General features: G+C 37.2%; 1 protein-coding gene across 6 annotated transcripts in view; it reads right to left on the minus strand.

Annotated features, from left to right (window-relative positions):
* Positions 1-12,503, minus strand: part of ADGRG6 (adhesion G protein-coupled receptor G6) — a 111,511-nt gene that overhangs the window by 69,325 nt on the left and 29,683 nt on the right. The window lies entirely within an intron of this gene.

A 12,503-nucleotide genomic window follows, 5' to 3' on the forward strand; every position in this document is an offset into this window, starting at 1 on the left:
TGGGAACTGAATATCTCCAAGAGACAACCAAAGAAACTAACTGGCCCATTTATGCTGAATTTCTTTGCAAACATTTCATCAAGCCACAACCCCATGTCAAATCCTACAAGGATGAAAAAACATGCATTATTAGTTACCCAAACTAAAAACAACCTAAAAAGTTGTTGAGTGTAAATTACATACAGAACAGTTATAAAATAGGAATAAATGCAACTAATTCCTCCAAAGAGCCCTTGATGTTTCTTTGCAGACAAGGTGGGTCCTGATATTTTTCAGTCACATTTAAATGGTGTTTGGCCTGAAAAAATGGACCCTGACTCTGTGAAGTTGCATGCCAAAAATGCACTTTACATCTGCAGTTAGAATAGAGAGGTATAGTTTACATAGTTTTTATAATTTTTATTTGCAAAGCAAAAATTCATATGGCCCCAATGAGGTAAAGAGACTGGGCTCTCAGAGCCAAATGCAGACTGGTTACCCTTGGAAAGCTCAGTGGAACACTTCTTTGTTCAAGTGAGAAAAAAAGATTGTCTGAAAGATTTGCAGGTAGCTTTGGGAAGCAGTGTTGCTCCTGGAATTCGAAAACTTGATCTGTGTAGTACAAACAAAACCCTGTCCATTTTTAATTTCCCTGCAAATCTTTACAGTCAGAGGACGATGCTCACCGGCACTGCAATCTGGGTGTTCCATTTATTAACCACAGAGGGAATATTTACTTATTAGTGACTATAAATCCTGCAGTTGACAGCTTCATCCAGTGGATTTTGCACACATAGGTATCAGCTTTCAGAGAAGCACCTTAGACTGAGAGGAGGAGGAGCAGGAAAAGCATGCTTTGTGCCACAAGCCACTGCAGGCAGTCTCCTAGGCCAGGACGAGTGAGCCCCTACAGGGTAGAGCCCCTGTGAGACGGCTCCAGCCGGAGCTGTCTGCAGTTGGAAGGCTCTGTGATCCAGGATCCTGACTGCCAGGATGAGGGCTTACAGGGGCTGGGGATTTGGCAGCACACCTCACCCACTCTCCTTCTCATTCCTGCCAGAGAAACAAATGACACAGAGGTCTCTGGGCAGTTGAGAAGTTTCCTTGGGCACTCGGATGGACCCGAAGCCAGGGACTAAGGTGTTAAGTGATGTAAATACCTACAGGAACATGGGTGTTAATGTACACTGGTTAATGTACACTTGTGTTAATATACACTGTTAATGTACACTGTTTCATTCTGGGACACCTAAAGTTATCTTAAGGGCATTATAAGACACTGCCAAATCAGAGAAAATATGCTACTTGTCAGTAAAAGTGTATGTCCCTAATTGGTAGAATATTACACTCAACCTGAGACTGGAAAAGTCAAATTTGTCCATCAGAGAGAACTCTGATGTTCTTTGTGTTTATTAATTCTATTGATCATCAGCAACCAAAAAAAAGGACTCAGCTTTTCTATTTATCTCTCTCTCTTGAGTATTTATCATTGCTTCTAGGCTGTGTAAAAAGAAAAAAAAGTACATATAACAAAATATTCTCTTATCCCTGATGTCACTGTATATATTAAAATATAAATGTTATTTATGATTTTTAATAATTTAATCTTTGCAGAAATGTATTCTCACTTTATTACATCCATATTGTTTTGTTGATTTTACAGAACTAATGCAAAAAAGCCAGCCCCTAAATTTAGGTTGGAAAATAAGTGCTTGAAACTTTGCATGCACAGAATAAACAGATTTGGTAAGTAAAATAGTTGGGTTTTTGTTTTAAGTGGGTTGGCTCCATTTTGGTATAGTAGCTATTCTATCCATGACTGCAATTTGAAGGAGAAATATCCTGTTTTCATGCAAATGTCCACAGTAGTAAGTAAAAAGAAAAGAAAACAAACAACAAAACTATATATAAACAGAATGGTTTTAAATGGAATGTTTTGCACAGCTTCTCATGAGACAGTTATTTTTCTATAAACATCACCTATTTTACTCATTAAAGAGAAAAATTGCTGTGGCAATGTTAGGCTGTCAGCCAAAGCTGACAGATATTTTGCAATCCCATTGGCCCAGAGCAGTACTGAACTGTGGAGTATGAATACTTGTTGCAATACACACCACAAACATTTCTAGAAGCAATTCAAGATATTTTATTGATTTTAATGGGAATAAATTTAGCTACGATATTCCTGGTTAGAAGCCCCACATATCCAGAATCTGCCTGTCAAGTAATTTTTATGACCATAGACCAAAGGAAATTCACTGTCTAAATATATATTATATGACAAAGGCCTTTCTCTTTCTCCCACTCCATTCTTTCCCAAACCACAATGAACACCCCTTTCAAATAGTGAAACCAAGGACTTAAATTCAACATTTCCTAAATTGAAAGCTTCACTGGGCAGTTCATTTGTTTCCATCATGAGAATACACTGGAGTATGGTTTTCATTTCATAATCAATTTTTTTTCTGCATCATATTCGTACCTCCTATAGTAAAGAATATTGAAGTATTTAGTGTGATACTTCAACACTAAACTGAAAAGAGAAATTAATAAATTCCTCTGGAGCTAGTTAGAGCTTTCACCAAAGTTATCTAAGTGATTCAAAAATGTGAATTGACTTCAGAAGTGGAATAGACTGTAGGGCAAATGGTTTTTTTGTATCATGGCATGGAGATAATGGGCAAAAATGGAAAAACTTTCCACAGATTTTTGGTGCCTCATCAATGAAATGAAACTACTGATTTTCCTTAACTACTTCATATTTGTACAGGGTTTTATATGTGCAAAGCACTCTACCAATGACTTTAAACTGTAGCTGGGAGAGCACTTTGACAATCTGGCCCACTGTAGAAAATCCAAAAATGAGTATTTAGTGCCCAACGGAAAATTCTGGTCAAAGCAATTTGACCACTTCTAATAAGAACTTATCAGTAAAAGTAGGAATAGAATCCCATTTTCACAGTTGCCAGTTTTCCTAACCATCAAACCATTCACTCTCTTCTAGGAGTTTCCTGATTATTTTACATATGTACCTTTTAACTTGTGTGAGGCAGAAAATACCCTATCCTACTATTTCCTACACCATGCTCAATCACCTGAAGACTGCCCTAAAACTAAGGGGCTAAGGAAAACATATCTGACTCATTAATGATTGCACCATGCAAACAGTCATGTGTACATGCAAACCTCATATCCTATGAAACAAAATTAATTGTCCAGCTTGCTCTGTCCACTGATTTTCTCTTTAGAGTCCCAGCACTGAATTCCACCATATGAACTCATCAAGGCAACTGTAAGTACTGAAATACACAATTTCAAAAGCAACTTTTATGAGTCATTTGTGGGAAGCTAAAGCTACAGCCAGACACAGAACTACAATGACTAACTGCAGATTTGGGAAGGAAACATTCTCCATATCATATAATCTTATCCCATATGTACATACTTCTCTTTTTAAATTGTTTTTCTTGAATGACTAACACACTCCTGCATTTGCCTCCAGAATCTGTGCTAATATTCATATTTTCCTCTAATTTCATAATTCTATACTTCTCTCCATTGTCATTGTTTACCCCTAAAACCGGTATTTTGTCCTATTATAGTCAGCATTTCTTTCTCAGGCATGAGTTTTGACCTCTACCTTTCCACGTGCTTTCATTTCTGCACTTATACAACCTTGGTAAAGTGCTGGACAACAAATTTTTTTCAGCCAAGAATTTTTACAAGAGTGCAAAAGCAATCCAGTTTGGAACACTGTCTGTTTCAGCCTTAAAGAGCCAAATTTTTTGAAGGTTAGGAACAAATGAAAACAAGGTCACTGTGGGGAAAAAGCCCATAGTTGCAGTTTGTGCCTTACCCAGGTTTTTTTCACACTAAGTTACGCGTTGCACTGGAACTTTCTTTTCACAGCTGAAGCACGCAGCGTTTCCCACCTGACAGTAGTGTAAATGACTCCACATGCTTAGGCAGTAGCACAGGACACCAATGACAGCTGGGGTAGGTTGTAGTAACACTACCAGTATTTTTTAAAAATACATTAATTCCCTCATAAAACAGAATGCTTCTGGGTTTCATTTTGGCATAAAATTTAAATCTACTTCTCTCTGTGGATGATATAATTTTTTTTTTGAAAATATCCTGAAATAAGTCTATGTAGCTCTGGAATTTAATTTTCAGAAAGAAAACCCAAAAATTTTATGTTAACTCTAGTAATATTCAAGTGAATAAAAAATCTCCCCTGCCTGACAGAATTAGGCCAATTCTAAACCACAGAAAATCTTAGCTAGAGTGCCTAGCACTTTAGACATAAAAAAGCAGCACAGAATTAATTACAATTTGCTTTCATGTTGACATCTGAGAACTTTTAAGCACTATATATATATTTTAAAAGGCAGAACTAACAAACATGGCCATTTGAACTGAGAAAGCACAGGCAGGTGACACAGCAGAGGCACTTGCAAGTGTGCGGTGATGCCCAAAATAAAAGAGAAAATTTACAATCATTTCGTGTCACAGCATAAAAAAAAAAAAAAACTAGCTCGATGAACATTGGGTGGAAGAAAGTTTTGCTTTGTAAGAAGCAATTAATTGTTCAGGGTTTTTCTATTTCAAGGATATCACAACACGAATATGGCCAAACATTAGGTTAGATGTATTTATGACTGCAAATAGATGGGTGAATGAGGTCAGCAATGGGCACACCTGCAGACAAGCAGAAGGAAGGGCCAAACCACCAAGATGTGGGTGGGCTGGAATGGCTACAGAACAAACAAACCTGTGTTATTCCAGCAAGACACAAACACCAAACCAAAACCAGCTATCCTATGGCATGGGCTTGGACAGTAGCTCATCTTCACCTCAAAAATAATTTTGAATGTAAAGGCAATCTGTAGATCTAGAAAACTGTCCATATGCAAACTGGGAGCATATTAATTGCAAAGAAATGTCCCATCATTCACTCTGAACATAAATTAATACTCTGCTCTGCTTACTTACATTTAAGCTAGTAAGGAGATAAAACCTTTTCAATTTGTTTATGCAAAACAGGAATCCTAGCACTCTTCTGAAGCCTCTGCAGACCAAACCATGTACTCTGCTCTCTGTGCAATCCACACGTTGATTAAGCTCAGTCTGGGAAAGTTCAAATGAGGAGATGTGGCAGGTTTATTTTTGCTTCTTTATTTACTTTCCAATTTGTAGAAGCAGTATGAGCTCTCAAAAAGATCTTTATTCTGCTACACTATGCTGATAAAAATTACCATGCACCATACCTAATTTTATGTTTGCAGCTACTGTAATTATCAAATTAAACAGACAATCCTAATTCTATTTAAACATTCAGATTTAAAAATAAAATAAAGTATTATCTCTGGAATAAATAGAAAGGAAGTAAGACTCATTCTGATGTGTAAAAAAGTTTGTCCCTTCACAAACAATATTATTGGGTGGAGGTCTACTGCTTGGAAATATGTCTGTGGTTGCGTATAAATGCAGATACCTCGGGATTTGTCATCATCATATGGAACAATATCTACTTCAGCATTTCCACAACATTTCTAAAGTTTCTAAAACATTTCTACAACAGCTCTAAATTTCCAAAAGTGTTGAGCAAATCCTATAACCTCACAGATATACTTTGAATTTAAGCATGGACTTAAAATTCAGCAACTGTTTAAAGCCCTCTCCTGCACAATGGTGTCTTTGAGTTCTGTATTTGAAGCTTTGCAGTCCTGTCTTGAGCCTTTCAGCCCCCTCAAGGCTGAATGGGAGAGCATGACTCCATAACTGCTGCTGTCTGAAAACCACACGGGAGGCACCGCACAGACCCGAGCAGCGAGGAAGGCTGTGCCATTCTCTCTAGGTCTGACCATTTTCTTTTCCCTTTCAGTGAAAGGAGTAACAACTGGACCAACATTGGCAAACACCCATTCAGGGAGAGAGATCCACTCTCAAACACAGAGCATGCTAATGGAAATGTGGCTTCCATGTAATTAAGTAATGTGGATTGAATTTGGTGAGAGAAGGAGATTGATTTTTTACACCAAACTGCAATGAAATAGTTCCTTCCAGACTTTGAATTTCCTTACCAAATTACTTTATGCCTAAAGACCAGGAAAGGTAAGGTTTAATTCTAAGTCAGCCATGAACTTCCTAAAAATATCCTTTTATTCCCTGGCCTCGCCACTTAAAAATATAAACTTTATTCCTCTGAGTAGGGTTCAAACCCTTCCCACCACCCTTTGTTAGAAGGATGTTATGCTAATTTTCAGCTCTGCAAAGGCATCAGTATCAGGCTTTGATGGACAATTTGGGTGTGGAGAAATATATTTCAATTCACCCTTGAGTTTTTTTTAATTTCTCCAAACACTGAACAGTCAAACAGCAGGTCATAAAAATCCCAGGCAGTGTAGTGTGGGTCATCAAAAAATGGAACTAAGTAAAATTTAAATAATTTTCTAAAACATTCCTAAAAATTTTATAATTATTATTAATAGCTGCAGAATACGGAGAATTCCCAACAGGATAAGCATTACAAGTTTTTCTGTGAAATCACCCGCATAGACTCATCAGTAATATAACCAGCATATTTTACAGAATAAAATTTTATAAGCTTTATATGAGTGAAACTTTACATTATTCTTCTGCAAATAATAAGATGTATTTTGCAGAGCACATTAACAATAAAGTTGTAGTTAGCAAGAATCTTTTGTATCTGTGTTATTCTTCATTTGCAAATGTGACTCTTTTGGTTGATTTGTGAGGAATCACTATTTTAAAAACTCAGTCCAGACTCTCATTCTGCATCATTCCCATTGCCTCATCTTCACAGTACTCCTTGTACCCAGCAAGAATTTAAAGCCTCCATATTCCTGACTGGAAATAGCACATAACCCTGGCAGAGTCCTTTATAATTCAATGAAAGACAAGATTGTGCTCTCACAAAATAATTCAACAATTTGGTTTTGGCCACTGAAGCCAGGAGACAAAGAGCGTACTATGCCCTGGCCAGTCCTATCAGCCTGCCTTGCATCATCGTTTGCTGATGCATTATGTCCTGCAACATATGCTTTGAATGGGTGAACTGGTTGGCACACCTAGGAAGAACAAAATGTAAGGGAAAAAAAATCTCCTTACGGGCTAGTATCGAGATTTATATGATAGTGTAATTGTTGACTATGAATTCACTTATTATTTCTGCTTCCTGTTGCTCTAGCCCATATTGCTTATCAGTTTATTAAAAAAGTGTATGTCATCACATTGAATTAGAACTGATTATTTTCTCTCTTTTGTAAGACAAGAACAAAGCACTTAATTAATGAAATTATATGTGGCAAATTGAAAACTGATAAAAGACAATATTTTCTCTTACATAACAATGCCAGCCTGTGGAACTCGACCTGAAAACTGTCAAAGCAGGGAACATAAAACTCAGAAATGCATAGACATTTTCCCAAGTATCTAATAGGATCTCTGAATCCCTCCAGACATAAAATAATTGATGGGACATAACTCTAAGAAATTGTAAACCTCATGGCTTATGTTTAAAATTAATCTTAACCAACTGTCCAGGAACAGTATTAATAGCTTCACCTTGGTCAGGGACACAATCCCAGTCTCCTGCCCATATGGCTGCAGCTCAAGGCCAGCCCAGACAGGTCTTCTCCAAACCCTTCCTGGGTATGGCTGAGCAGCCAGCACAGCAGCCAGCAGCCAGCACAGGTCAGAGGCCATTCCCAGCATGCAACCTGGATGCAGCTACCCCAGTTTTTGGAACTGTGTGCACTTGAAAAACAGCATGAGCTGGCCTCTGAGGCAGAGAGCAGCCCTGGGCATATCCCATTTACTGTAGTAAAAGTGGCCATGGCACTGTGGGAGAGCAGACAAAGCCACGTGAGGCCGAACACAAGGCTCTATCTTGTGTATCTTTCATAGGAGCCAATTGGGCAGCTCTCATTAGTTTTGATATTCCAACACTACACAGAAATCTGGGAGAAACAGGTGGCATTACATCCTGTTTCTAACATGATAATCAAAATTATCTTTCAGGATACACTTGAGGTCAGTAGCAGTAATAATGTAACAAAAAATCAGGAAGAGCAAAGCTTAATTCTCAAATCAGGTTAAGATTAGAAAAGCAGACATTAGAATAGTAAATTACTGACTCGGGAAGCATTTACCATGAACACAGGCAGTAACCAGCTACTACTAAATCCAGGAGCAGGTTTTTTACTAAAATCAGAAATCAGCAGAAGCTGATTTGCACTTCCTCTTGACACAACTGTGTAACATGGTCCTACACCAAGAGAGATTATGTTATTTATTTTTCATAAATAAATATATAAGCAACAGCTTGACTGCTAATCTTTTCATTAGGCACACAGATGGATGGGAACTTTACACGAGTTTAAGGTACACCATTCATATGCAGGCTGTTGACACTTTGGATAGGACATTTCAGGGAACTGACATCTTGACTTCTCAAGATTAGCATCCTAGTCCTTAAAGGAGTCATTCAAGTACTGACATTACCAGTATTTGTTATGTGCTGGATCTCTAAAATTTTATGATAGTCTTGGAAAGGTAGGAGCTGAAGCTATTGAGTGGGATGCCAGCACAATACAGAGACCATTAGAGATTCAGTGTGTTTCAAGATATTCCGTATTGCCCCCAGACCTCATTTTATGCTGGAATTCAATAGGTATTTATTTCTGTAGGGTTATCATTGCCAGTAAAAATGCTCTGAGCCCTCTTGATCACTCTAGCACAGATATCCTACTCCCTGACAGCAACTGACTTTATCACAGCAGTGACTCCAGCAGGTTTTGATTGATCTGGGAAATTGAGGGAACCAGCTACAATAGAAGAAAATACGTTCAGAGCCAGGGTGGGGGCCCTGCACTGCCTGTTTCCCCTTAGTTGTTTGGGTTTGTGCCAATGAAAATGGAAGTGGAAACAAACACACTGACTGGGTAAATCAGCCCTGACCCATATGAGTGGAGTTCACAGTGTAGACAAAGTTATGGATTTCCCCCAGAGGGAGGGGGTAATGTGAAAATCCTGTGTTACACCCATTGTAACTTAAGAATATTTTCATTGGCATTCCTGTGATAATCTTATAAAAATAACAGAATTGACTTGCTAGTTTTGGCTTGAGTTGGACTTTTTTTTCCACAAAGTAGCAGAAGTTTGGGACAAAGAAAGGTATTGACAGTTCAGTTTAGATATGCTGGTTAAAAAGGCATTAACTAGTAAGTATACAGGTGAGTACATTAAGCACATAAACTAGCATACATGTAAGTAAAAAGAAAATTAAGGCAGGGAAGGGATAGGGTGGGAACAGGTGAGAGGTTTTTTGTGAGGTTGCTGCATGTAACCTAATGTTTTTCAATCTGGGATCTACATTTCACGCTCCATCACGAATCGTGCTAGGATTTATGGGAGGAATGGTCATCAAGAATGTTTTACTTTTGTCTGCTCCAGCAACAAGATCTGGCTGCTGGCTCCTAGCTGTTCTGCTGCAGCATTGTTACAATGAAGTAACAATGAACTCCATCCTCAGCTGGAGTAAACTAATGGGTGCAGTTAAATTCAATACCAGGCTGCACAAACTGAAGAGCTGTATGGCTAAATACATTCTCAGGTATCACTTGTGCAGACACATGTCATACTTCTCTTGGAAGTAGTTAAAAAAATGAGTGGGAAAACAGCTGACAATCTTTTAATGAGGAAGAGTGGTTTGTAGAAACTTGAATTCCCACCAAACTGCACAGATATGGGTTAAAACCAGATATGGGTTAAAATAATGTTACAACTAGGCACAGGTGATCTTGGTAAACCCCAGTCATACAGAAGCACACATTTCTTCTACATATACATTGGAAACAGACGAAATAATTTGTTAGGATGAAATTCTTGGGTAACAGAATATTCTGTACAGTGAAAGGATAAAATACTGCATTTTCACCAGGTGCTTTACCCAGCGAATCTAACACACACCCAATATCCAAAGCAGTTTACATTTGATCTATGATGCATTCAAAATCTTTTATTGTATATAAGAGGATAACTCAATTGCAGAGTTTTCTTTCCAAGGCTTCAATGTTGGAATCTCTTTTCTGGCTGCTACTCTCAGTATTCTGAATAGGCATCATTTTTAAGTCCTATGAAGACCTGTAGAAAACACAAGGCAGCAGGGATTTTGTATGGTTTATCAATTATATTCTTCAAGCTTTTTCTGTTTACAGGTCAAATTTTGTGTCTAGATTTTTTTTTTTAATTTTTAGCTATTCCAGAAAATCTGGTATTGATTACATGGGATCTCTTGCAGTAGATGTTGAAACTACATTTTGCTGTTGTTCAACAAATTACAAAAACTATGAAAAATCACTTTACTCTGGAATTCACTATTATAATAAAATACCAAGGCATTCTAGACCTACTGGGAAACACCAACTCAAAATTGATTTCATACAGAACCTTTGAAACACTTTAAGCATTTTATTACTTGTCCTCTCTATGAGTTTTCAAAGTAACTATTTCAGTATTATTTGGGCTACTTATATTTCAGTACTTTAGTGTTTTCTGGGTCCTTTTATTAAGTTATTAAAAATAGATACTGTTGGCAATATATTTGTTTCATCTGATCTGCAAGATGTAGCAATCTAAGTAAAAAACTTTGGGATTTTTTAACATTACAAATTTATAAAGACTTTTTCCTATTACACACAGAAATATTCTGTTCTACCCCATCACAGAAAATCAGCTATTCTTTCACCTTCCACAGAAAATAACATTCAGAGTTACCACAATGAGCTCAGCTCAGATCAAACTGAAAAGATGTCCTGAATAAAGATATCAGGTATTTTATTGTACACTTTCAATGGAAGGGTGAGGAGACTGGAAAGGGTTAGAGCCTCTTTGCTAAGCCAAGATTTCAACTTTCATACTTCATTTAGGGACTTTCTGGAAGTAGTCCAGCTACACAAGTAAAAGTGAGATCAGAAATTACTTCTCAGTAATTGAGAAGTAATTCTTATTTCATCGATGAGAACAGAATAATGCTGTGTATGGTAAGCACATTTCTCTCTCTCTCAGGATTTTTCATAGAGGTGCACAGAGAGAAAGAAAGAGAAAATAATTTCTATTTCTGCTCCTTGTTTTTCCTATGTGGAATGTGCTTGGAGAATTGTTTACCTGGGGTGATTGCTTGATTGGATTCTGGTGAGAGTTATTTGAGCCTGATGGCCAATCGGATCCACCTGTGTCTGGACTCTCGCGAACAGGGTCACGAGTTGGTAGTGAGTTAGATATGGTAGTTAGAAAAGTAGGTATGTAGATTCAGTATCTTCCTTTATATAGTATATTAGCGTGTTATAGCATAGTTATAATAAAGAAATCATTCAGCCTTCTGAACTGGAGTTGGACATCATCATTTCTTCTCACTGGGTTCGCCTACATTTTACAATAGTTGTGTACAATATGGCAGACTAATATCTATTGTGGTAGGGAAGTGTGTGCATTTTGGACATTTAATGCTACTCTGATATCTCTAATGCTGTTTTTTGCTCTATATTCTCAAACAAGTCATTCATTGCAATTTTGAATAATTTCACTTATACTGCATCTAAAACTGCTTTCTTATCATATTGTTTTTATCAGATGTAAAGATGGAAGGGATTGGCATACCTAAGCCAAAACAGTAATTCCTTCACTGATGTATTATTAGTTTCCGCCCCTGGTATGTTGGTCTATTTCTCCTGACATAACAGCTGTAAAGAAAACTCTGTGAACACAGACTGCAAAGTCTTGTGCTGAACAGCCAAGTGTCTCCTAATTGCTTCCATTAAGCTTACAATTACTGATCTTTGTGTGACTATACCTGAACCTTTTATTTTTTATCAGTCTCGGCTATGTGATTTATTTTTCTAACCTCCCTCCAGTACTGCAACTGCTCTAGACACTGAACTCCCACTGCAATCAATCAAAAAATCTCCCCATACATTCCAGTGCTTTTTCCAACACTAAAGCCTTTTTCTACAAGTTCTCTAAAGAAAAATATTGCATGGATGAATGGAATTCAAAATTAGGAATTTGATTCTGATCAAACTACATACATTTAACTCTTTGAGTATGGATACTATGGGCCCCACTCCCTTTTTTGCATCTTGATTCCTTACTGAAAGAAACTCCCAAATTGACAGGGATCAGATCAGAAATAAATTATTAACTGTGTCCTTTTTTTTCAACTATGACTACTTACCACATAAAACCTGAAAATCGTCTCTCCTTAATCAAGAGACACTATGATAAGTTTGACTAAGTTTGGTTTTAAAATCTCTCTGTTAGATTCTAAAATGCTTTGTCTTCTTTTTAGTATTTGTCTACTCAAAATCTTAAAGAACACGTTTACACATTTGGTGTGATGTTTTTTAAACATGTCTACAAAAATGTTAAACTGGTCTCTGTTAAAAACATATACAGCACTTAGTTACACAATACAAGACAATTTAAATCTCAAACACCAT

Source organism: Anomalospiza imberbis, chromosome 3, assembly GCF_031753505.1.
Source record: "Anomalospiza imberbis isolate Cuckoo-Finch-1a 21T00152 chromosome 3, ASM3175350v1, whole genome shotgun sequence".
NCBI lineage: Eukaryota > Metazoa > Chordata > Aves > Passeriformes > Viduidae > Anomalospiza > Anomalospiza imberbis.